This window comes from Sturnira hondurensis, unplaced genomic scaffold (assembly GCF_014824575.4).
Source record: "Sturnira hondurensis isolate 20B ecotype Veracruz unplaced genomic scaffold, ASM1482457v3 Scaffold0002557, whole genome shotgun sequence".
NCBI classification, from domain to species: Eukaryota; Metazoa; Chordata; class Mammalia; order Chiroptera; family Phyllostomidae; genus Sturnira; species Sturnira hondurensis.
The window spans coordinates 31,365-58,699 of NW_028075188.1; the positions used below are offsets into that span (position 1 = coordinate 31,365).

At 35.3% G+C, this 27,335-nt stretch overlaps 1 long non-coding RNA gene across 1 annotated transcript in view; it reads right to left on the reverse strand.

Annotated features, from left to right (window-relative positions):
• The window catches only part of LOC118982916 (uncharacterized), a 77,460-nt gene that overhangs the window by 30,441 nt on the left and 19,684 nt on the right, over positions 1-27,335 (reverse strand). The window contains exon 3 of the long non-coding RNA XR_005065613.1: positions 751-874. This is a non-coding gene — a long non-coding RNA (uncharacterized LOC118982916). The remainder of the gene's footprint in view (positions 1-750; positions 875-27,335) is intronic.

The following is a 27,335-nucleotide window of genomic DNA, read 5'->3' on the forward strand; positions in this document are numbered from 1 at the left end:
AGTGTACTTGGATTGCTTCTGAGGTTCAAGAGCTTAAGATATGACAAATGCATTATAGGCTGTAGCTATACTAGAAAACAAGAGTGTTAATCCAAATAGAATTAACCACTCAGAGGACTGAGGTCCTCTGAGTGGTTAATTGTATTGCCCACCTACTTGTGTTAATTAAATTATTTTAAAATTTCTCAGCAACACTAATATATTATTTGCCTTGTAAGAAAGTAACCATTTTATATCATTCGAAAAGTAATCATTGACTTAAGACTATAATATACCAACAATAACCAAACATGATTGTATTTTTCTTCAAAACAATAATTAACTTTTTATCTGAAATCAAATTGCTATTTCAGGTTTTGCATTAACTATTCTCTGGTTTTTGGTAAAAACAAATTAAGTGTCACAAACACAAATATTATTTATTTCAAGATTCCCAACCCTTCTCTCCAGAAGTAATATACACTTTTGAATTCTCAAGAATATTTTTAGCATTTAACCTCTTCCTACTGTTTTATTAAATTTATTTATCTACACTTATCCTTCCCCTGTAAGCTCCTTAACAATAGAATTGTATCTCACTCACTCTTTTAAAACACATTGTCTAGTGAAATAATTTGCACAGATAAAACAGAAAACACAAAACTGGTGAGTATAAACTAACTTATAACTCTATAATCTTTTCTAAGATTGCCTAAAATATATTAAAATCACAATGATTAAGGCTTAAGAACTCAGGAAATATATTCTCACCGTCTGTCTCCCAAGGTTTGAGTCTCTGCTTTCAGAGAAAGGAAACTGAGACGGCTGTTCAACAGTAACTCTGATGTCATCTGGGGTCTTCAGACTCCTGCTCCTCCTCCAGTCTAGGGTACATCTTAAGAGGAGAAAAGACAGTTTGTCATCAATTCCAAACCAGACTCTGGAATATGTTTTGTAAAGTATTCCTGGTACCTTTTGTTGATCAAGGCCAATGTTGAAGTAGTCATTTGACAGAGAAATACAGAGTATTTATGAAGTATAAACTGTTCATTAAAAGGAGGAGATCTTTACTTTCCAGACAATACATTAACCCAACAACAGCAGGTGCTTCAAGAAAACAAATTACAAAAAAGGCTTATAGTTGCTAAGATATACTATACTTACTAACCTTTGTTAATTTCAAATTTCTGTCAAATTAATTAAACTAAATCTAAAAATTCTAAATCCTCCCTAAATATAATTCAAAAAATAAAAGAGAGAAAAAACAATAATTAAAGTTTCTTTCACATCAAGCTTTTTGTTTGAAAACACTTATGTAACTTTTTCAGCACAAAATTTATAATGTATATCAAATGCCTTATGTCCACAGAAAGACTTATATACAATGTCCAAAGGAGCTTTATTTTTTAACAGCCAAAAATCACAAACAATTCAAATGACTATCACTAGGTGAATGAATTACGGTATGTCCATACAATGGAATATTTACTACTCAGAAACAAAAAGGGATACACTATTAATATAAACAACATGGATGAATTTCAAAAGTAATTATCCTGAATGCACAAAACCAGACAAAAAGAAACACAATAGTGACTCTACCTGCATAAAATTTAGAAAATGCAAATCAATCCACAGGTAGAGAAAGCAGAACAGAGGTTGTGTGAGGATGGAGAAGTGAGAGGGAAGGGAAGGGAGTTGGGGTGGAAAGGGCAGTATCTTAATTACAATGGTTCAGAGGTGCATATATATATGTCAAAACTTACCAAACTGTAAATAAGTGCAGTTTATTACATATCAATGACACCTCAATGAAGCTTAAAAAAAATCACATCTCTTAAAATGCTCTATGACCCTTTATGTAGCATTTTCAAAACTGGGATTTATCCTAGTGAAAAAAATGAGGATATGTATAAATATTTAGCCATAAGAACATCATCACATACATTATTTCTAATGTACAAAATTCAAAATAGCCATTAAATGGCAAAATAAAAGTTTAGAACTAGTTAACTAAATTATGGTGGGATATTAATGTGGCCACTAAAATATATAATTAGAGTACATCATTCTATGTAACTTATTACATATTAAGTGATAAAAACAGGAAAAGAACATTATGTCCAGTAGAATTGAATTTATAGCAATTATTTCTACATTTAATGGTAATTTTAATTTCTCCTTTTTACTGACTTCTATTTTCTAGTTTCTTTCCAATAAACGTGTAACAAAATAAAGGTTGAAACTAGCAATAGTCTATCAACTGTCTGTACCTTAGTGTATGGACAAAAGAAGCACCCCTAAGAGGTGGCCCACATCAGAGTTCCGGGCTACCACGTCACCCCACACCAACACCCTACCACACCGTAGTGAGAACAGAGCAGGTCTGACAGGATGAACTGAAGTAATAATTACTAAGCTACACGCTTGACCAGTTACAAAGTGCCTTCATGGACATGACCTAATTTGATCTTCATAACTGAGTGCAATGAGCAGAGAACATGTTACCCCATTTTCTGGAAGGGCAACAGACCATCAATCAGCAGGGCTGGTTAAGTGTCACGGCCCCAACTGATAGATCCTGGACTCAAGCTGGGCCTTGACTACAAATTCTGATAGGAATTCTAAGAGGACAGGGGAGCAGTCACTTTTCCTGATCATTTATAAGGCAGTGCTTTACCTGTGAACTTACAAATAGCCATATTTGCAATCACATTAATATTCCTATTAGAATGTGCCAGGGTCACAGGGAATTTTCCAACCCCCCAGTGCCCAAACTCAGAAGTTATACTGAAGGCAGCTCCATCTGACCTCTTGACGTTACCTACTAAACCACTGAAATTCAAGTAGAATTTGACTGTTTAGTTTTTCTATTGCAATTGAAAAATAAAGGTATTACCTTTTATTTTAAAGTTGGAAAAAGAAAGTACCCATAACTATATTTATGAATGCTGAAAATAGTGACCTACAAGTTGATGCCAAAAGCTCTAATGTAACTACTTTAAAATACTACCTTTTGGGCTAAATCTTTTTTGGCCTGTGTGCAAATAAGAAACAGTATCCAAATAAGGCACAGTCAGTGAAGAAAATGAGCAACTTTTGACAAGAGCAGAAGTAAACACCTTCCTAAGAACCTCATTATCAAACTGGTCCATATTCACTGATGAGACGGTGCAGCACACAGAACACTAACGGCCACTACTGTCCCCAACACTGCCAGGACCGTGAGAGACTAGCCACACTGCCAGGCACTCCACCAAGGCCTTTGCATACATGACATTTAAAACAACCCTATTAGATGACTGCTATCACATCCCCATTTTATAGGTAAGAAAACCAAGTTCTGGTTATCCCAAATCACACTAGTATAAGCTTAAAGTAGAATTCAAATTTTGGCATATTTTCCTTGAAATAAAGATGGGGCCTTGGTAGTCCTCTGGAACACAAACCCTGACTTTTTTCAAGTTCTACCCACCTGTAGTAATTTCAGTTCAGGTAGTGCAGAACAACTGGCAATGGTACATAAAGTTTGAGCTTACAGTTTCCATGTGAAGAATTAAAAATACCCAGAGCCCACAGTTTGTGTCTTATTTCTGCCATATTCGAGAATTGTTTTTAATCACTGGTGTCTATTAAAGCAGTTTTAGTGCTTTTGAACACAATATATGATCACATGAAAAATAAAAATTTTAATAAAAATCAACAAAATATAACATAAAATAATCTCATACATTAATATTTACAAAGTCTTATATTAATAGGTAAACTAGCCTTAAATCCAAGTCAATGAACTTGAATATGTCATACGTGTTTTGAATCCTGAATACAGAAGCATGTCTATGAATAAGACAATGTTTTAATAACTTTGTTATAATTACACTGTGGAATATTAAGCAATCATTAAAATGTAAGTTTTCAAATATTATATAATGACAAACATGGTAAAATTATGTTAATAAAAGATACTAAACTATCCATTTGCTAAACAAATTTTAGGGATTGTGCACTGTGCTAGGTGTTGGAATTGCAAAGTAAACAAAACAAGTACAACCCCAAGTGCTGAATGGCTAGGCCTTACAGTTGTCAGCTTAAATGTCATTTCCTGAGAGATGCTCTTCCTCACCACTTTATGTAAAGCAGATTCCTCTCTACACGTTAATTTGTTTAAACTCTTTATTTTGTTCATTTTCTATGTCCTTGATCTCTTTATCTGCATCTACTGACATACTCATGTGGCTCTTCTTCCTTATTCATTAATAAGGTATATTGCATTAATTGATTGTTTCAATGGGAAAGAACTTTCCCTTTCTGAGATAAGTGCTTATGACTAACACCATACTTAATGGTGAAAGACTGAATGTCTTCCTCCCAACACTGGAAAAAGGCAAGGATGCCTACTCCTGCTGTACCGCTATCAAAGAACTGTACCAGAGAGTCTACTCACCGTAGTCAGGCAAGAAATATAAAGACATATATATTGAAAATAAGTTATGGGAGAAGATAGTTGCAAACAGCAGATCTCACAAGGGGTTAATATCCAAAGTACATGAAGAACTCGTATAACTCAATACCAAACAAACAATCCAATAAAAAAAATGGGCAGAGGGCCTGAACAAACAGCCAACAGATACATGAAAAGATGCTCACCATCACTAGCTATTGGTGAAATGCAAATCAGAACCACAGTGAGATACCACTTCACACTTGTTAGAATGTCCATTATCAACAAGACAAGTAGTAAGTGTTGGCGAGGTTGTGGGGGAAAAGAGACCCTCATTTGCTACTCCTGGTGGGAATGTAAACTAGTAGAGCCACTATGGAAAACAGTATGGAGGTCCCTCAAAATATTATGAATAGAGAGTTAGCATATGGCCCACTGTACTTCTGGGTATATACTCAAAAAATCTGAAAACATTTATTCACAAAGACGTATGCCCTCCACGTTCACTGCAGCATTATTCATGGGGGCCAAGACATGGGAACAACTGGTGTCCTTCAATAAATGACTAGATAAAAAATATGTGGTACATACATATAATAAAATACTAGTCAGCCATAAGAAAAGATAAAATATGCCTTTGTGACAACATGGGTGGACCCTGAGAATATCATGCTAAGTGAAATAAATCAAACAAAAAGAACCACGTGATTTCATTCATATGTGTGCTATAAAACTGAAAGCAACAAATGAACAAGCAAGAAAAACAAACAAAAACTCAGAGAGACAACAGTTTGTTCATCAGCAGAAAGAAGGTGGGTTCCTGGGGTTAGTAAAGGGTAAAGGGGTCAAATATATTGTCATGGAAAATGATCTAACTTTGGGTGGTGGGTATACAATGCAATACACAGATCATGCATCAAAGAAATGTACATTTGAAACCTACATTATTTTATTAAACAAATGTTAGCCCAATAAATGTAATTAAAAAAGGAAAAGAAGTTATAACTGTTTTTATTTGTAGGCAACATTATCTTGAATGTAGGTAATTCTAAGGAATCTACAAAAATTAATAAGAAAATTTAGAAGAATTGAAAAGTACAAAATTCGTATATAAAAATTAACTATCTCTGCCCTGGCTGGTGTAGCTTAGTGGATTGAGCATGGGTTGCAAATTAAAGAGTCGCCAGTTTGATTCCCAGTCGGGGCACATGCCTGGGTTGTGGGCCAGGTCCCCTGTGGGGGCCACGCAAGAGGCAACCACACATTGATGTCTTTCTCCCTCTCTTTCTCTCTCCCTTTCCCTTTCTAAAAATAAATAAAATCTTTAAAAAATTAACTATTTCTACATATTAAAATAGTACAAAAATAAAAATTAAAAGAAATTACCCATAATGGTAACAAAAATAGGAGACTTAAGAGTAAAATTTAAGGAAAGTGTAAAACCCATACTGAAATCTACAAAATACTGTTAAAAGAAATTAAAGAAGATCTAAATAAAGATACATTCCATGTTCATGGCCTGGAAGATTCAATATTGTAAAGGTAGCAATTCTTCCCAAACTGATCTATCAAAATCTCATTGTGTGCTTTTTTTTTGTAGAAACTGAAACTAAGATACATATAAAAGTATAAAGCCTTTGAATACCCAAAACAGTTTTGAAAAAGAAGATTAAAGTTATAGGACTTAAACTACCTAATTCCAAAACTTACTATAAAGCTATAATAACTAACGGAGTATGATACTGGTATATAGATAATGAAACAGCACAGAGAACCCAGACTAAACCCTCACATTCATGGTTATTTGATTTTTGACAAATGTGTCATGACAATTCAATGGGTTAAAGAACAGTGTTTTCAGTAAGCAGTCCTGGAATAACTGTATATTCACATGAAAAAATAAATCAATAGATAAACAGATAAATAAATGTAAACCATTCTCTCACAATATAGAAAAATAATAACTAAAAATGGCTAATAGTTTGAGTTATAAGAAGTAACACTACAAAACTTCCAGAAGAAGGCAGAGGAAAAGAAAACAAAAGCTTAGGTTAGGGAAAGATTTCTTAAATACAAAATCAAAATGCAGTTTATTATTTAAAAAATTTGACTTCACTGACTTCTTCAAAAGACATTATTTCGATAAAAGATAAGCCCCAGAATGAGAGGGAAGACTTGCAAATCACATACATGATAAAGAAAAGGTACCCAGTATACTAAAAATTTAGAACTCAAAAAAACAATAAAAGTGGGCAAAAGATTTGAAGACATTTCACCAAAGATACATAAATGCTTAGCAAATATATAAAAAGATGTCATTACCTGCTAACAGAAATACAAATAAAACCACCATGAGATTTCACTACACTACCATTAAAACAGATAAACGTTTTTAAAAAGATTAAACAATTCAAAGGTTGGGGAAGACAGGGAGAAACTGAAACCTTCATATATTTTCCACTTTAGAAAACAGTATGGCATTTTCTTAAAATGTTAAATGTACACTTAACCATATAACCTAGCAATTCCACTCCTGGGTATCTAACCACGAGAAATGAAAACAAATGATCACAGCGGCATCAACCGTAACAACCAAAGACTAGAAGCAACCCAAATATCCATCAGTGGGTAAAAGGATAAACATAACAAGGTTAACAAAAAAGAAAAAAGTAATGAACTAAAAATGCATGCAAAAAGAATGAATCTTAATGACAGAGCTAGACACAAACACTCTATTTGTCTGATTCCATTTATACATAAAATGTCTAGAAAAGCCAACTTTGCAGGGAAGGAAAGCAGATCATCTCCAAGGACAGGAGAAGGGAACAGAAACTGTCTGCAAAGAGCACAAAAGAATTCTTTAGAGAGATGAAAATGTTCTAACACTGGACTGTGCTCATGGCTGCACATCTGAATGAGCGGACTCAAAGTCACCCTGCTGAGTACTTAAAATGGGTGACTTGTACAGTGTATAAATTATACCCCAACAAGATTGTGGAAAATAAAAAAAATGCTCAGTGGAGAATCATAAATTTTTTTAAATGAATCTGATGTGAAATAAGTTGTCATTTCTTTCATTACTTAAAATAATCATAATTTAAGATAAACCAGAAGCATAACAATTATTCTTTGGAGAACGCAAAAACAGATTTAAGATGACTATTCACCTCTCTCACGCTGCTGGTGGAAATGCAAAATGGCACAATCACTAAGGAAAACAACTTGGCAGTACCTTCAAAAGTCAAATGCTGAGTTGCCATTTGACCCAGAAATTCTTATTCCTAGGTATAAAGAGAAGGGAAATGGAAACTTAACATCCACATGAAAATGTATGTTGACACATGCTCATAACGGCCAAACTTGCAAAACCCTAAGTGCCCATTGATAAATGGATAAACAAAATGTGACATATGCAACACAATGGAATATTATTATTTAACCATAAAAAGGAATGAAGTCCTGATACATGCTGCAACTCAGATGAACCTTAAAAATTATTATGCTAAATGAAGGAAACCAGTTGCACACACACACAAACACATGTATTATATGATTCCATTTACCATATGTGAAATTATCTACAACTGGCGAGTTCAGAGACAGAAGCAGACTTAGTAAGTTAGCTGCCTAGGGCCATGAGTCAGGAAGAATGGGATGGGAACTGAGTGCTAATGGGCATGAGGTTCTTTGTTAGGTCATAAAAAAGGTTCAAAATTAGATGGTGATGGATGCACACCTACATGACTATAATGCTTTTTAAATGGGTGACTTCTGTTGTATGTGAATTCTATCTGAATGAAGCTGTAAAATAAAGATGACTTTTTATCTTATACTTATTAAAACATCAAAATAATTTTAGGGTAAAAACCTGGACTTCTAATCTTATTTATCTACTCTTAAGCATATCTCACATTTATATGAATAGGTTTATATTTATGCAATTACTGTGGCTAAATATAAATCACTTAAAATCAACTTGTTTTTAAAAATGTGGTTGACTGTTTTTCCCCTATATGAAGATTTAATTGTTTTAATATCTTTTATTGAATGGTTCATTCTTTATTTACTAATCTAAAATGCTATCTTTGTCTGGACTCTATTCTATTGATCCAGATATCTTTTTCTATTCTAGGAACAGAATTACCATGTAAATCCAATTTCTTCTTTTAAATAGTTTATTTTTTATTGTATTTTTTCCATTACCATTTATCCCCCCAATGTCTTTAAAATCAACTCTTTTTATAAACCAGGAACAAACAGAAAATGACACTTGTGTCATTTAAAACATAAATAACACAATTTTTTATACATAAAGCATTAAAAGTAACTTGCAAATACTGCAAATTCTATACAGAAAAAAATATACTGAAAGACATTAAGTACAACCTAAATAAGTGGGATGACATACTATGTTCATGACAGAAAGACTGAATTATCACAAAATGAAAATTCTCCTCAAATTAAACTAGTACACTTAATGCAAAGCCAGTCAAAATCCACAAGGTTTATAAGTTGATTCTAAAAGTTATAAGGGAATAAAAAGCCCCTGGCAGACAAATGAAGCATCCAGAAAACAGAAGACATGAGGGAGCCTGGCCTGTCACGACAGACACTTGCTGCAATGCTGTACCAACGAAGCTGGTGTGCTCCTGAAAAAAAAAAGAGACTGCTGGCCAGAAAAAGACCTTCACACACATGAAAAGTGGCACCTGACAATAGCTTACTGCAGATCACTGATAAAAGGACGAGGCGTCCCATAGTGCTGCAACAACTGGTTATTCATTTGAAGACAAAAATGCAATCTCTATTGTATAATACATGAAATAAGTTTCAAAGGGATTAAAGTTTTAAGCACAGAGGTAAATCTTTAGCAATTTTAAAGTAAAATATAACAGAATACTGTTATAAATTGAGAGTAGGAAAAGTTTTCTTAACACATGGGAAGGCCCAACTATAAAAAATACAATGAATAAATTCAATTATATTTTAATTAAAAACTTCCACTCATCAACAAATACAACAAAGGAAAATGAAAATATTAAGTATAACATCACAAAGCACACTGCAAGAAAAAAATTTGGTATCTGAAATGCGTGCTGTTTGTGTGTATCCTGTAACATTTATTTATTTTATTTTATTGTTGTTCAAGTACAATTTTCTTTTACTCCTGTCCCAGCCAACCCCCCTCCAGACCTCCCCACGTCCCTCCCATTTCCACCCCTGTAGTTTTTGTCCATGTGTCCTTTATACTTGTTCCTGTAAACCTTTCCCCTTTTCCCCTGAAATTCCCTTCCCTCTCCCCTCTGGTCACTGTCAGCCTGCTCTCTATTTCAGTGTCTTTGATTATATTTTGCTTGCTTGTTTGTTTTGCTATTTAGGTTTCTGTTAAAGGTGAGATCATATGATATTTGTCTTTTACTGCCTGGCTTATTTCACTCAGCATAATGCTTTCTAGTTCCATCCATGCTGTAAAAATGGGTAAAATGGACAGAGGTTATCCCTGATAAGGGGCGTTAGCACCCGAGCAGAATGAAGCGGGGAGTGTGGTGGAGTGGATGGAATAGTGTGGTGTGGGAATCACACCACAAGCTCTGGAAGGGTGGGTGGGTTGAGCACGACTTTGCATAGCAGTGGTCCAACAACGGGTGTCAAAGCCTGAGCAGGAAGAAGACGGTGCCCATAAAAAGATGCATCGTGCTGTACACTGTAGGTATCCGAGGATGGTGAGGAGAGCTTCCACGTGAAGGGTCTTTGAAGCTCCAACAGAATTTGGTAAGGAGGAGTGGCTAACAGATATGGCAGATTGATTACATACAGGGAGACTAATCAAATAAATAAAAAAGGAATTAGGTTAATGATAGCCCAGTTTCCTACAGTTAGAGAAGAGCCCCAAAAAGGGAGAAAATGTGATTTAACTTTATAGTGTGGGCATGAAAATGGAGGTAGCAATTTGACTGATGAATAGCAGGTCAAAAGAACACAAAAGCCAACGCGAAAGGAATCCCAGTGGCTAAGCCAAGGGAAGAAGAACATCAAAACAAGTAACAACAGTAACTGATTATAGTTCTCTGAGTAAAACACTGAATCGTGAACTCATACTGGTACGAATAAATTAATGAAATGACGGTTTGAGCAGGAGGGGGATAGTTACGGAATTTCAAAGTACCTCCACAGAAAACACAGAAGAGATGTAAGTAATTTCACAGTAGAGAATCGTGGCAGATACCATCTTCATCAAGTAATTCACTTAATCCAAGGGAACAGAAAATAGTGACGTGTCAAAATGGAGACTGTGTGCCACCTGATAAGACACGAAGAGAAGGCACACTACAGCACTGGTGATATTAGTGCCAAATAAACATTTGTAACTTGCATTTAATCATTAGGAAACAGCAGACACCCCAAAAGAAAGAGATATTCTACAAAATAATTGGCCTACATACTCCTGAAAAGTGCCAATGTCTTGAAAGGCAAACGAAGACTGAAAAACTGTTCCACACAGAAGGCAAATGAGAAGATGCTGGCAAGTAAATGCAAGGTGTGATTTTAAACTGGATCTCTTTTCTATAAAGGACATTACTGGGATGACTCGTGAAAACTGAGTGTGAAGAATGGTAGTAATGCATCAATGTAAATTTCCTTATTTTGATGTTTTTATTGTGCTTTATAGGAAAATGTCCTTGTTTGCAGAAAATATACACTTGTTTATTCAGGGGTGACAGGGCATCAAATCAAATCTTTGAAGGAAAATTTACTCTATTGTGGTTACAACTCTTCTGTGTGCTGTTATTTAAAAACTTAAAAATATAAAAAATGAATTCATTTAATGCATAGTTTTAGGTACATAATGGACAAAGACAAGTATTTTGAGAAAGAACAATACCACTGCTGAGTAATCATATGAAAAGATGTTCAACCTCACTAACAATCACGAAAAAGCAAATTAAGACCACCGTAAGATATCATTTTGTAGCCACTATATCAAGAAAACTTAAAGAAGCCTGACACTTCCATGTTTTGCCAATGGTAACGGCTCAGTGTGAGCTTCTGAGATATTACTAGTGGAATGCTAATTTATATAATGACTTTGGAAAATAATTTGGCACTATCTCATGCAAGTGAACATTCTCTACACTTCTACTCTTAGGTATATCTCCTGAAGCCCTACACATGCGCACCACAACACATATAAAAGGACACTCACAATAGCAGCGCTTGCTACAGAATGGGACAGAAGTAGGTTTATGGTTGTGAATATGTGAAACACAGTTTATTCTTTAATTATTATTTGTTAATTATTGTATTATTTTTCACGTGAACAACTGTACACCTAGTTACTTTTGTCCTACCCTGATTATAAGTAGCTATACACACATGCATGCATACATAGATCTCTGTACCGATGCATCAACAGAGCTACATCAAAAATAAAACAAGCAATATGATAATAATAAATTGGTAGATAGGGCAGATTTCTACCAATACAATAAAGAAATTCATACAGTGGAATATTACTCACAGTGAAACTGACTGACTACACTACATATAATGATATAAATAAATGCAAAAAAAATTAAAAAGCAAGTCTCAGACTACTTACAGAACCTACAACTTTTGCAAACTTCAAATGTAAAATTAAACAGTATATTATTTAAAGACACACATGATAAAATCAACATTACTAAAAAAAGTAAGTAACACAAAATTGAAGAGTAAGGGGGTCAGGGAGGGCCAGCAGGGGCAAAGGCATAGGCAAGGAGGGGCAGACATGCTGTCTTCATAAAGTTCTGTTTCCATGTTGGTGGGTGTGTTCTTGGGAGATCATTTTAATATTGTGCTTCAATAATTTAAATGCATCCCTGTTTATATAATAAAATATAAGCTGCTATACTGAAGCAAATCAGAGTTTTACTTAGACAATAACATTGTTTAGGGAGTAATCTGCACACATGAACAAGTGCTAGTTGCTAGGTAACAGATTTTCCTAACAAAGGAGTAGAGAAGTACACCCCAAAGAACTTGAAGCAGACTTGGAGATAAAAACTTACAGCTTGGTCAATCAAAGAACAGGGCTAATTCGTATCTACTATCAATCTGGTCTCAAATAAAACTAGCATAAATGCTTACTTAATTACTGCAAATTTACAGAACTCTCTCTTGGGAGATGGTCATTTTGTAAAAATTACTTAACACAAGAAACAGGCAAACTGAAGTAACTCAATATACTCATTTTCTGAACAAACAGTATTTCTCCTCTAAATAAAAATGTTACCCATCATTGGTGATATAGGGCATCAGTCATACATTCACCCTGACTTGCAAAAGTGTAATGCAAAAAGCCTAATCCATTTTACAAAGCAGAATTTCTTTGCCCAATAAATAATTTTACATATATTTAATAGTTATTTTATTTCATCTGACAAAACAATTATAATTCAATTCCCTTGATAACTTTGCATTATAAGTAGGGCACATATCATCAAGCAATACCTATTTCATGAAGAATAAAAGTTTAAAAATTCTAAATTAAGTTAGAAATGTTAACGATGTTCTAAATCAAATTTGTAATCTAAATATCTGAGTACCTATAATATGAAAGGTACTTTATGAGGTGTTCTCAGCATTTTATGTGATGTACACACTGAAAATCTTACAGCTGTGTGCTGTATCCTTGTTAAATGAAAACAAGAACAACGATCTGATTAAAAGGCATCTTAGACTAATTCCTCTTCAAGAGGAAAGCCACTCATCCTGATTATGTCAAGGTCTGTCTTGAAAAAGTCCAGCCATTTTTAATATAATGAGAATGGTTTGTGCGACATCAATATAACCTGGCAGCCAAGGAGGGGAGACTGGAAGACACATGTGTTCTCTGTACTAGTCAATGAGGGCAGCAGACTGCTGACATTTTATCATGTGTGTCTCTAAATAATATACTGTTTAATTTTACATTTTAAGTTTGCAAAAATTGTAGATTCTGTAAGTAGTCTGAGACTTGCTTTTTAAATTTTTTTTACATTTATTTATAACATATATGTAGTTGTAGTTAATCTACTTCACTGTAATATTCCACTGTATGAATGTATTTATTCTACTGGTAGATAGCTGGGTTATTATTGTACTGAGTGTACTGTGTGGCCGTCACATTCAAAATGACTGAGTGAGTAAGAGCAATGAATCTGCATCAAATTCTGCATTAAGCTTGAATATTCTTTCACAGAAACTATTTGGATGATTCAGAAGGCTTTCACAGATGATGCAATGAACGCAGCATGAATAAAGGTGTGGCACAAATGCTTCAGAGATAATCGAGACTCTGTTGAAAGTAAACCATGTTCTAGAAGGCCTGCAACAAGCAGAACACCTGAGAATGTTGAGCGCTGATCAAGAAAGATCAGCAATGCACAGTGCGATAACTAGAAGCTGGTCTGGCAATTCCAGATACTGTGTTCAAGATTTTGATGCAGGATCTTGGCATGAAACATTGTGGCAAAATTTGTGTTGCAGCCTCTGCTACCAGAGCTGAAGGAACATTGTGCTGCAGTTGCTAATACTTGATTCAAATAGCTACCAATGAACCAGATTTCAAGGAGGTCAGAACAGGAGATGAATTTGGATTACAGCTAGCTATGATCTGGAAAGGAAGTCCTAGTCGTCCCAATGGAAGTCTCCTGGTTCTCCAGGTCCAAAAAGGGTGTGGCAAAGTCACAGCAAGATCAAACCATGTTTACTGTGTTTTTGATATGGAAGGTATTGTCCATCATGAGTACACCGCTCCAGGCCAAACAATTAACAAGTAGTACTACCCAATGTTCTTCATTGGTTGAGAGATGCAGTATGATGAAATGGCTACAGTTATGGGCAACTGGTGATTGGCAGCTACATGACAACACCCATGCCCATACATCACATCTCCTTCATAGATTTTTGGCAAAGCATTAAATCCCTCAGGTGATTCAGCCCCACTACAGCCCAAATTTGGCATCCTGTGACTTCTGGCTTTACCCAAAACTAAAATTACATTTGAAAGAGAAGAGCTTTCAGACCATAGATGAGATTCAGGAAAAGACAATGGAGCAGCTGACGTGGATTCCAAGAACAGATTCTGCAGAGGGTTTTGAACACTCTGGGACACTGGGAGACCTGTGTGAGGTCCCGAGGTACCTGCGTTGAAGGGGACTGAAGCGTCATTGTCCTATGTACAATGTTTCTTGTATCTTGTATCTTCTTCAATAAATGCCTCTATATTTCATAGTACATGGCTGGATACTTTCTGAACAGACCTCATTATATATACCTACATATCACATAAGATATGTTGTAGTGATTCTTTCTCTTGGCTTAGATTGCTACTGAATGATATGCTTGAGCATTAACTACAGGCTGCACAATACTAAGGAAGGTGAGGTGGGGAAATTTACAGCAGTGGTCAACAACACACACCCTGGAGAAAGATCATGTCACGTGGTTTTGGAAATGGACATGAATTAAACCTATACCATCCATCCTTGCAATGTATTTCTTTTTCTTTTTTTTTAGCCTTGCCCAAAGATATGTTTATTGATTTCAGAGATAGAGTAGAAGAAGGATAGGGAGAGAAGTAAAGGGGGAGAGCAAAAGAAAGAAAGAGAGAAATGCTGATGTGAGAAACATCAGTTGGTTGTCACATCCATAACCCCACTGGGGACTGAACCACAACCTGGGAATGTGCTGTGACCAAGAACTGAACCTGAAACCTTTTGGTATATAGGAGAATGTTCCAACCAACTAAGCCATCCAGCCAGGACCATACTTATTTTTTTAGGTATATTTTGAACAAGGTTTGGGGCTTTAAAAATGAGCCATTGATTCATATAATACATATTTAATATGCAACTTTCCCTCCTGTTTTCCGTGCTTCCATTTTTAACACAACAGCCAAAGTAATTCTGAAAATGTTAAACTTGGTCAGCCCTCTGCTCAAAACTGTCCCGTAGCTCCCTATTCCAACCTCACTTCCTGTGACTCCCCTTCATCCATCCCACTCCGCCCACAGGCCTCGGGCTATAATATATTTCTCCCCAGACAGCTGTATCACTACTTCTGCCTTTAGTCAAGTCATCCTTCCCTGGACATACGATCTAAAATTTCAAGCAATTTCTCCTCACTCAGACCTTCCAAGCTCCCTTCTGATTCAAATTGTATTTAGCACTTGTCATAATACACCATGCAATTGAATAGCTTTATATTGTTTGTCTACCTCATCAATAAAATATAAGCTACATGGGGGGCACCATTTTTTCACTTTTGTTCACTGCACTATCCTCAGTAAGAGCAGTGGAATTCAGTAAGAACTCAAAAAATATAGTGAATAAATCATGGCATGACTGCCTACATTTTGTGACCTCATAAAAAAAATTGCAGAAATTAACAAACTGTGATCTTCCCCAGCTGTGACAGACACGCCATGGCCCTCACACAAACACACCTTGCTCTAATCTGCTGGCACTTAACATTCACCCTTTTCCCCTTAGGAGGTGGGTGAATCTTGTTTAGGTCAAAGCCACTAGAACAAGTAACGTTTACTCTGCCAATCCAGTTTAGGCACAGGCATATGGTACAATTATGGGCAATGAAGTTTGGTAGAAAATGTTTTCCTCACTGAAAAAAAAAAGTAGCATGGGAAAAACAGCCATGCTGCAACCACGAAGAGCCACTGCCGAACACTAAAGATGGCAGAGGAGGAAAGTGGAAAACACCCGCGCGGGTCTTCAGGAACACTGGCATGCCAGTTAACTCACCTCCTGCACCCCAGACTGCCCACTGGATGGCAGACTGATCTATCCCTAAGATGATGATACGTCCCCTCATTATGCAGTTCAGTAAAGTCGCCTTCTATGTCAAACTAAAATAAAGGTGGCTGTCGGCCATTTTTCCTTTTCTACACTGCATGCCTACAGAGCATGCTATATGACAATAAAACAAGTCAAATTTTCTCATAGGAATAATCTTATAAACAATGTATTTGGTCTTAAATAAGAAATAAAAATAAATATATGCTAAAGCAAAGGCAGTCCAAATACAAAGTTTTAAAATAATTTATATAGTAAAATTATGCTCTAAAAATCACTACGTGCCTAACCAAGCAGGGTCTGCAGAACTATCAGTACTCAACCAAAGGAGAGGGAAGAAGGGAGAGAGAAAGTTAGGTAGGAAGGAAGGAGGAAGGCCTCACAGCCAAATAACAGCAGGACATGATGACTTAAACATAAATAATTATGCTTCTTTTGTGTGTATACACACACCATGAGGCGGCTGGGGGACAGACAACCTCAATGGTCCGGGATGCTCCCCTTTATTCTTGAGGTAATCCTACATGGGAAGGGGCGGGGGGTTGACCTCAGTGATGGTTTGAGTCAAAGGGCCAAGAGTCATCACGGTTTGATTTGTAACTCAAAATCAAACCTCTCTAGTCAGTAACAAAGCAAAACTATAAACACTGTAAACTCAAACTCAACTTCTCAGTATGACAACTAACAAACCATACTGCCTCCTCCCAAAAGTCATAAATTTGGAAAATTTCCATAAGTGTAAAATCCCCATGATATTACATAACTTACCCAGTCATAATGGAATTGAAATAGAGGAAATAAACTTGACTCTATACTTAATAAAATACCTAAAATGTATGGTAACTGTTTAATTACTAATCTTTTATTAGCAGTTGTCTTGAAAAGTTATTAAACAAATTATGGCTCTGAAAAAATTTACTGGAAGTTGCTGAAAAAAGAGTTTTCCTTTAAAATTTCCTCACCACATTCTACAATAGTGAACAAAAGCAATAAAAATTATTCCATTGGTAAAACTTCAAAACGCAGTCGCGAATCCATTTGCACCTAACCACGATAAAGCTGCCTACCTACTGACATCAGGTACAGTCTGTGCCGCTTCCTGTCTTCCCCGGCTTCTCCCCTGGTCACTCTACATTCAGGAAGTGAGGCAGGAGGGAAAGCAGAGGTAGGAACTAAGACCTGATTAAAAGTACAGAGACAAGGGGTGACACAAAAATAAAGGTGGTGTTGGTCCAGTCAGACTGCTGTAACACAATACCACAAACTGGGTGGCTTATAAACAACAGAAATTTATTTCTCCCAGTTTTAGAGATGGCGAAGCCCAAGGTCAAGGTGTAGGCAGATTCTGCATTCACTGAGAATCTGGCTTTTTGGCTCAGACAGCCAACTTCTTGCTATGCCTCATATGGCAGAAGGGGAAAGGGACCCTCTCTTGGGCCTTTGAAAATAAGGACACCAATCCCATTCCAGGAAGGTGGAGCTCACCTCTTAATATCATCTCCTTCGGGGTTAGAGTATCGACAAACAAATTCTGAGGGGATACAAACATTCAAACCATTCCAGATTCAATGTAAAAACCTGTTTTTACAAAATATAAAAAGTGCTGTTTTGCCTTGGCTGGTGTAGCTCAGTGGATTGAGCATGGGCTTGCGAACCACATGATCGTGGTTCGATTCCCAGTCGGGGCACATGCCTGGGTTGCAGGCCAGTTCCCAGCAGGGGCGCACGAGAGGCAACCATGCATTGATATTTCTCTCCTTCTCTCCTTCCTTTCCTCTCTAATGATAAATAAATAAAATCTAAAAAAAAAAGTGCTGTTTTGACAAGAGATTCCAAATATTTTAGTGTTTTATCTTAATGTTAAGTTACCTAGGTAAGTACTATATAAATGGGAAAAGTAATCCCAAAATTCCAACATTAACCATTACATTAAAAAAAATCCAGAACTGTATTTCACTCTGGTCCTCCAGGCCATGTCTAAAAGAATATCTATGGGCTAATTAGAATAACTAAAATTACTGTGCGATGCGCCATGTACTGCAGTGAGCACTTGCTATGGTTTAAGTCCTTTAATTCTCAAAACAACCCTATAAAGTTATCCCCATTTTATAGATGAGAATTCTGAGCTTTAGAAGGTAAGATGATGAGCCCAAAGACAACAACCCACTAAGTAAAGTGGAGGAATTAGGATCCACATCTATTCAAAACCACAGTGTCTCAATCCTTATCAAATCCATCGCTTTACATATAAACACTGCTTTGGCTCTAATGTGGTTTCCTAAAGATTTTAATGAAACTTCAAACATATTTCCATACTTTAAAGACTCTAAATACAGAATACAAGTATTTAAACAATATTTGGAGTGTTAATTCCCAACTATTATGATTAAATTTTATTAAATGGGTAGCAAGTAAATGCCAGTTATTGACAATAGTACTAAGTCATATATTATCTCACTTAATCATTACCTATAAAATAGATATCATACAACTTTACCAATTCAGAAGAAACTAAAACTCAGAGTGGTAGAGTGATTTGCCCCAAGCTGTGCAAGACACAAAGAGGGGCAGACCTGGATTCAAATTCAGGTCAGTGTGTTTGTACAAAGTCAGTACAAACTGCTACCTAATACAACCTCCATAGTGTCAGACATTGATTTGAGCAGTCTGTCTCCTGATCATTTCCTGAAAGACTAACAGTCTGTTTTCAACTCACTGGTCAAATTTTCTGCATCTAGAGCTATGCTGAAGACACAAATATAATTACTAGTCCTCGATACCTCCACTAGCTTCTTTAAATATACATCTCTAGGGTAGTTTTGTGTATGGCAATTTCTATTAACAAACTCACCGACCACGTTTGCTTTTGCTACTAATGTTATAAGCACCCTAAATTCCCCTTCCTGGAATAAAGCCTATTAAACCTTTTTTAAAGATTTTATTTATTTATCTTTAGAGAGGAAAGGAAGGAGAGAGGGAGAGAAACATCAATGTATGGTTGCCTCTCGTGAGTCCCCTGCTAGGAACTGGCCTGCAACCCAGGCACATGCCCTGACTGGGAATCAAACTGTAATCGATCGTGTGGTTCACAGGCCCACGCTCAATCCACTGAGCTACACCAGCCCCCTGCTAAACCTTTTTTTTTTTTGCAGGAAAATCTTAGGACTTTTGTTAGTATTAAAAAAGCTGAAGAAATGTTGATACTTTAAAATAAATCTTGACCCAGTAAGAACTGGCACTAGGCCTTTTATTTTCTTGCAGTCAGCAAAACTATAAACTTATAAAAATTCAAATAGGTAAGGGCATGCATTTTGAAGTACTTGCATATGTGGTGAGTCACTTCACAAACGTTATACTAAGAACATTTTTAACCTGGATATGTAGGCAGAACACACTTTAAAAACCTTTAACTGCTATACAAAGAAAGAGAAAGTAAGTCCACATAGGGTTTTACCAATTGTTTTTTTCTGAAAACTTTTCTCAAGAGGGAAAAAATGGAGATTACTGGCTCTTAAGGCACCTTGATTTATAGTTCAAACACATTTAGAAACTGTTGTTTTTAACAGTGTATTAATATAAATCTTTGGAAAAATCAAATGAAAGCCAGTTCAATCCCCCAACAGAAACAAGCAAGTGTGTAAGGAGAGAGCAGAGTTGAAGGAAGTTGAGAAAATTGGGTCAGTAGGTGGCAGATGTTAACTGATTCAAACTTCCAAGAAGTTCAAAAGCATGGACCAAGTTTTGTGAAAATTCTTACAGTAGAAAAAAAAAGTGCAAAGTGTGTGACAGGCTGTGTTACTGAGTAAAACAGTCGTCACGCAAAAACCTATTTTATTTCTTTTGAAAAATATAGAATTAACAATATTGTCAATAACATAATTACCTTTCTAAATCATTGCATTAGTGATAGCAAACTTTGTATGTCCATTTACTCTGCATAATATTCCTGTGATATTAGTTTAATCTTCGTTGTTACAGATCAGAAAACTGAGGCTCAGGTTCAATGATTTGCTAACGAAGTCTGCATTCCACAAACTGCTACCTAACAAAACATCCATAGCGTCAGACCAACTGATTTGAACAATCTGTCTCCTGATCATTTCCTGAAGGACTAACAGTCTGTTTTCAAATCAGTGGTCAAATTTTTTGCACCTAGTGCTATGCTGAAGACATAAATATAACCATTCAGTCTGTACAGTGAGCAACAGCTCAAATATAAACCTTAATTATTCTAAATGCTAGACCTTGAAAGTTTTCAACAGTTCACATACACATACTCATTTCAAACTATTTCGTTAAAAAAGAGGCAGCATGATAACCCATTTTACATTAAAGTAACCACGCTGAAGAGTGGTTACACTACTGTAAATGACTAAAAAGCTAAGAAAATAGCATTCTATGGTCACCAGACTAAGTTTAAACTGTATTTGATTTCCCAACAAATACTGTAATGATGCTTTTCCATGCTTAACAGAAACTCATGAGAGCACTTAAATAAAATAAAAATATTATTCATTTCTTATTTCCTGAAATTACTGTGAAAAATAGCAAATTAGCATGAACTCAGTACTAATACAAACTCCATGCACATTTTTATTGAATACATTTATCAAAATAATTTTAATAATATTCACTGTCAGGTTAGACTCATTTCTGTTAGGAAAAACATTCAGATTTTCTTTCAGAATTTTAGTCTGTAATATAAAAATAAAACCAAAGGATCAATTTTTAAAATTACCATTACAAAAAAAGCTAAATCTTCCCTAAACTTTACAACCTAGGTAATAAAATAAGGGCTCTGTATACTGCCTGCCTAAATACATCTGGGTGGCCTATGTAAAGTTATCTTCCTACACCTATTTAGTTGCCAAGAGTAGTATCCAAATTGCACACCATATTTTGTTATAACGAAGACTTAAAAACCATACTCATTGCTTCCTCCTTACAAATCTGTCTCTGTTATCACTTTAAGTCACCAAAATCTGAGCATTTCAACACAAAGGCTGTAAAGGGCCTAGTTTACATGTGACAACAGTATATATGGGTTAAGATGCTAGATTTATAAAACTCACTTCCTCCCTGAACTCCAACTTATTTCTTTCTTTGAACTAATTCATAGTTTTCACCCTGATACTCAGATTTGTTTTTTTAAGGGAAAAAAAAACCCTCTGAGCATCAGAAACTTATTCCATTCCTAGATACTGGTTTTACCACTGGAAATATACCCCAATCAAATGAAAATATGTTCATCACCCCAAACTCTGTCTAGTTTAGAACTTCCACTAGCCAGGTACACTATTTAGTTTTAAATACTCCCAGAAAATAGAATTGATAGGGATGGGGTCACCTTTAAGACTTATAGATCAACTTGAAAAATAAAGAACCTTGTAAATTCATTCATCTTTTAAATGGCTGCATTCCAAATAGGCAAGTTGTTACTTTCACCAAAGGCATCTGCATTATAGGTCTTGTTTCAGATGAATAATAAAGAAACAATGCAAATATTCACCTTACATATAAATCAATCTTGCCATTATTCAGGTAAGAAACATTTTTAAAAGTCTACATATATCATATTAAGTGAAGACAAAGAAATTTAAATATTCAACAAAGTACAGTTGGGGCACTATACAGAGACCTGTGTCACACTTTGGAACCTGCAAATTTCTATCCTGCAGGCTATCATTTCATTTTCACACAAAACACATGCAAAACTGTTGCATAATGTTTAAATAACTTGCGTAGTATATGTAATGCAGGATCAATTTTTGTCCTTGATTGTTTCTAAAGCTCCAGGACATACTCTTTTGTTTCATCAACATTTTATCACTCTGTATATGTGAGGCATCAAGCAGAGAGCTTTGTAAATCACAAATTTACAAAAGATGTGGTACCTTCTTTTTATAAGTTTACAATCTTGCTGAAAAGAGATATAAAATATATGCAGTATGAATGATACTCAGCAACTTCTAAGGGAAAGTGGAAGAGGGCATATATTCTTTTTTTTAGGGTGATTATACAAATCACAGGATGGGTAGCATTTTGATTAAAGAAAACTAGTGGGGTCACAAGACATCTCAGACCACAGGACATCTGAGATAAGGCTGGCATAAACAGGAGGGCAGTATAAGAAATGTGCAATTAACATATTTACGGATGAGGCAAATGGGATCTGAGGCTGGGATAAGCAGGAGCCAGAGAGAAACAGGACTTGACCTTTATCTTGTGGGCAAAAGTCTTCATTCACAGTAAGGATGCACCCTTCAGAAAGTTTATTTGTGCCACATTATGTAGAATATGTTGTATAATAAAACCTAAGGGGCAAAAAGACCAGCTACTTTAGAAAGCTACTATAGTAACTGTCTAACGGTCACAAGATAGTAAAGCTTGAATTTGGAGGATGGCAGTGTAAAGAGAAAGAAATAAACCAAAACTTGCAATTATTCCTGTTCTAATGAAGATGAAAACTGAAATAATCATGTATAGAGGAGTTTGCTATCATGTGTCAAATTTACAAAGACATAATATAAAACCAAAATCTTACAAATAAACTTGCAAGAAACACTTTAATTAAATAGTCTCAAAGTTATATTCTATAATAGAATAAAAACACTTCCTTTCAACGTATTCTAAGTTTGCAAATACCATTTCTTAATATAAGTCTTTGATTACATTTTTGTACTATTTCAAAAACATTTATTGTCGGTAGTCTAAAAATAAAACTTTCAAAACTAAAATTAGAAAATATCTGTATAAAAAAAACAACTACACTTTACTATATAGAAATTACTTCTTAAAAACTACCAAAGTCTACCTGATCCATACTAAGTTTCGTATACCAAAATATAATATATGTTGTTATATTTTATAGAACAAATGAAATAACTTATAAAGTACTTCTCAAACTGATATCCAACATTATTTTAATGACCCATATGGAAAAACACAAATATGTATACCCTAAGATAAATTTCTTGACCAGAATAACAAATTCTGGTCAAGTTAATTTGAAAACCTCGTATTTACACATTACTTGTGTAATTTTTTGAAAACCTCTTATTTTTTGAAACCCTCATATTTTTGAAGACCTCATATTTATACATTACTTTTCATAGGGATATGTGTATCAGTTTGATGAAAAAATTATTTTCAACTAATTCAAATTATCAAAATGCATTATTATACATACAACTGAAGATTTTTATTTTCTCTTGCTTGAACCCTGTCTCAGAAAATCAACAAAGGCAAATTTTCAGTGGTTGAAAAGGTAAGTTTATCTTCTCCAGGCATTCAACAAATATTTAGTCAATAAATACTTATAAGCTCCTTTAAATGCCTACATGTTTAAGTTACATGAAGGTATAACTGATATACAAAAAGCTGCACATATTTATACACAACCTGATGAATTTGGAGACAAGTATACACTTGTGAAACCATCACCACAGTTAATGCCATAGACACCATCCATCAGCTTCCAAAGTTTCCTCCCACGCTCTTTATTTATTTTTTTGTGTTAAGAACACAACATAAGATCTAACTCTGAGCAAATTTTTAAGTATGAAATAAAGTACTGTTAACTCTATGTATGCTGTTGTACAGATCTCGACTTACCCTGAATAATTGAAAGTTTGCACCTCATGACCAGCACCCCCTGCCTCCCCTTCCCCTGGTGACCATTCCGCTCTGTTGCTATGCACACTCCTCCTACGAGCTGATCACGTAGTGTTTGTTCTTCCATGTCTGGCTTATTTCCTGTAGGATAATGTCCCTCAGAGTCACCCGGGTTGTCACAAATGACAGCATTTCCTTCTTTTTGAGGTTGAATAATACTCCATTGTATTTATATACCACATTTTCTTTATCCAGACAAATGCTGATGAATATGTGGGTTACTTCCATGCCCTTGTTCTACTTTTAATGTTTTGTGGAACCTGCGTATTGTTTTCTACAGTAGGTGCACCAATTTACGCCCTGCATTATTCTAGGTTCTTTCAGACATATCAGTGACAAACACAACAGGAAAAGATCCCTGCCCTCAGGGAACTTTCATTTTAGAAGAGGAAGACAATGAATATGCAACTAATTTTTTAAAAAATCTTATAGTAAGGTGTAAATGCTGTGGAAAGGAAAGGAGAGAAAAGAGAGGAGCCTTCTGCTTTGAAGAGAGTGGTCACCAGGCCAGGCCTCACTGAGAAGACTTAGCTGCTAATACAAGGACTTCAGTTTTACTGTAACTCAGATGAAGGCTTTTAAGCATAGAAATGATTTTCTTTCTTCTTTTAAATAGCCAAAAAGATACACTGTTAGAACTGGGTATCACAAAGTACTGTGGACTTCACTTAAAGGGAAGAGACAGTACTGTAAAAAATATGTTGGTAGGTAACTATCTCAGACATGGAACTCCAAATAGTGGCTAGCAGGCAATTAGGGCAGGGACTAATCAAGGGATAAAGTCACGTAAGGAGCGGCTTTATCCCACTCCCCACGTGACCATTTTCACAGGATATGTAGTCCCTCATCCACATTCCAAACTCTGAGCACTAAAACAGTTAAAGCAAGCCAGTTTGATAGCAAAATCTGACGTGGGTTCACTTAAGACATCTTATTGTTCTTGATTTATCCTACTTGGCAAATATATACATAAAGAAACATTAATCCAAAAAACCTAAGTAACCTTTAAATATTCTAATTAGTGAAAACTCACAGGTACATCTATAGGTATACATTCAACCTTTTTTGTTTAACTGCCCCGTTTTATTTAGAAGATAGTAGAGATAGCATATGGTTTACCAAATTCAAATTAAACAGGCATGCCTTTAAAAAAAAAGAAAAAAGAAACAAACCAAAAATGTAAAATTCTATCCAGCATATAACCCACAGTACGATGAAAGATACAAATCTGTTGTTACAACTTTGATTTTAGTTTAAAAGTATGTATTTTTCATACAACATGCCCCCCAAACATTGGCTAACTGCTTTATCTGCTGTTCAACCACAAGAAATGCTGTTTATTCCAACAATGACTGAAAAACAGGCTGACTGAGACCCACTAAAAGATGTTATGTTAGCATACAACAGGGCACCGTTCTACTGGATTTTTTAAGATAATTTTAGTAGACATAAGTTTGACTAAAAATATAGTCTTTAAGCAATCCAAGATATAACTCTATAGCTGTGCTGCCCAGTATAGTAGCCACTAGAAACCATCTAATGTAGAATATTAAAACGTGATTAGTTTGAATTGAGATGTGCAATGAGTGAAAATACACACTGAATTTCAAAAACTTAGTATTGAAAATGACTGTAAAATATCATAGTTTCATAATAACTATGGGATGAAATGATAATATTTTACAGATACCAGGCTAAATAAAATATTTTATTATTTTTATCATTTTCCCTTTTTTAATGTGCTTACTAGAAAACTTGAAATTACATACATAGCTCACATTATACTTCTACTGAAGTGCACTGCTGTTTTATAGTAAAGACTGAGAAAAATGTTAACATAAAATTTCTCAAGTACTTATGTTCTGGAATGAATAATTTCACTTTAAATCAGTTACCGCAAACACAGAGAAAGGTAGCAAGAAACATTCAACAGAAATGCTAAAGTAAGTTTTTTGTAACAAAAGAGGATCTATTAGCCCTGGCTGGTATAGCTCAGTGGACTGAGTGCGGGCCTGTGAACTAAGGGATCACAGTTCAATTCCCAGTCAGGGCACATGCCTGGGTTGCAGGCCAGTTCCCAGCAGGGGACTCACGAGAAGCAACCATACATTGATATTTCTCTTCCTCTCTCCTCCCCTTCCCCTCTAAAGATAAATGAATAAAAATTTAAAAAAAAGAGTATCTATTAATTTCAATATTCAAAGAGGCATTCAAAATCTCAACAACAAGAATCTTTATTATACAGAATGCCTAATTTGTTTCAAAATCTATTTCCAATATTTCCACAGTTATACATATGTATTAGGAGGACTCTGTGCCCTACTCTCCCTCACTTGGGTTAGGATCGATCTAAACTTTGTAAATCAAATACATCATAATGGAATCAGAAAGTAGGCAACGTATTTTTAATGGATCGGGAACATGTGTAACTCTTAAAAAACAACTTTAGAATTTACATAAAGTTGGAGAAAAATAAGTCCACCTCACAATAAGATCTGTTATTCCTAAAAGATACGCCGACTGACATTTCCTAAATATCCTTAAACATATTTCAAGTCTCTATTATAGTAAAGTTAGGCATATCCATGCTCCACGATTCAGCAGTTCCATTCCATTGCATATATTTAGCAGAAACCAATGCTTATTTCTGTCAAAGATACAAAGAGGTTCAGAGAAGCCTTATTTGTAGCCCTGGATCGGAGAGGTGCTCAATGTCCATCTACAGAAGGAATAAACGATGATAAAATCATGCAATGGAACAGAGACGACTGTACAGGCAGGGCACGTATGCTCCACAAACTCATAGTCACAATACTGATAACAAATTCAGATACAAAAGAGTTCATACTGCACGAATCCACTCTACAGTTTCAAAAACAGGCAAAACTAATCTATGCTAAAAAATAACAGACTGGATTCTGTTGGGTGGAGGCAGTACTGACTGGGACCGACAGCCCTCTGGGACAGGGCATTAACTACGCAGGGAATGCTTATGTACAAAAACCACTGAATTAGCCAGCAAGTCCGAGTGTCGTCATTTTGACCATGTGAAGTTATACTTGAATAAAATGCTTTTTAAAAATAAGTTTTTTTAAAAAAGGGCCAAACACATGGGTTATTTTCAAAAGAATGTCTGAAGCCCAAACAAGTCTTATACTGAATTATGAGAGAATTGGTCTTTTTTATCCTGTATCTAAACTTAATTTCTACGTAACTTCTTAACAGTAACAGGTTATTTGAACCTACTCTCAATTTTGAGATTACCTAACTTTCAGAAGTGAGTAATTCAAAATGACTTTAAAAGTATAATAATCCTCTTTATGACTAATAGACATACATAATTTCAATGTTTATGTCTTCAAATATTTAATCGTAATAGTTAATTCTTATTTTCAATTCAAAAAGATAAC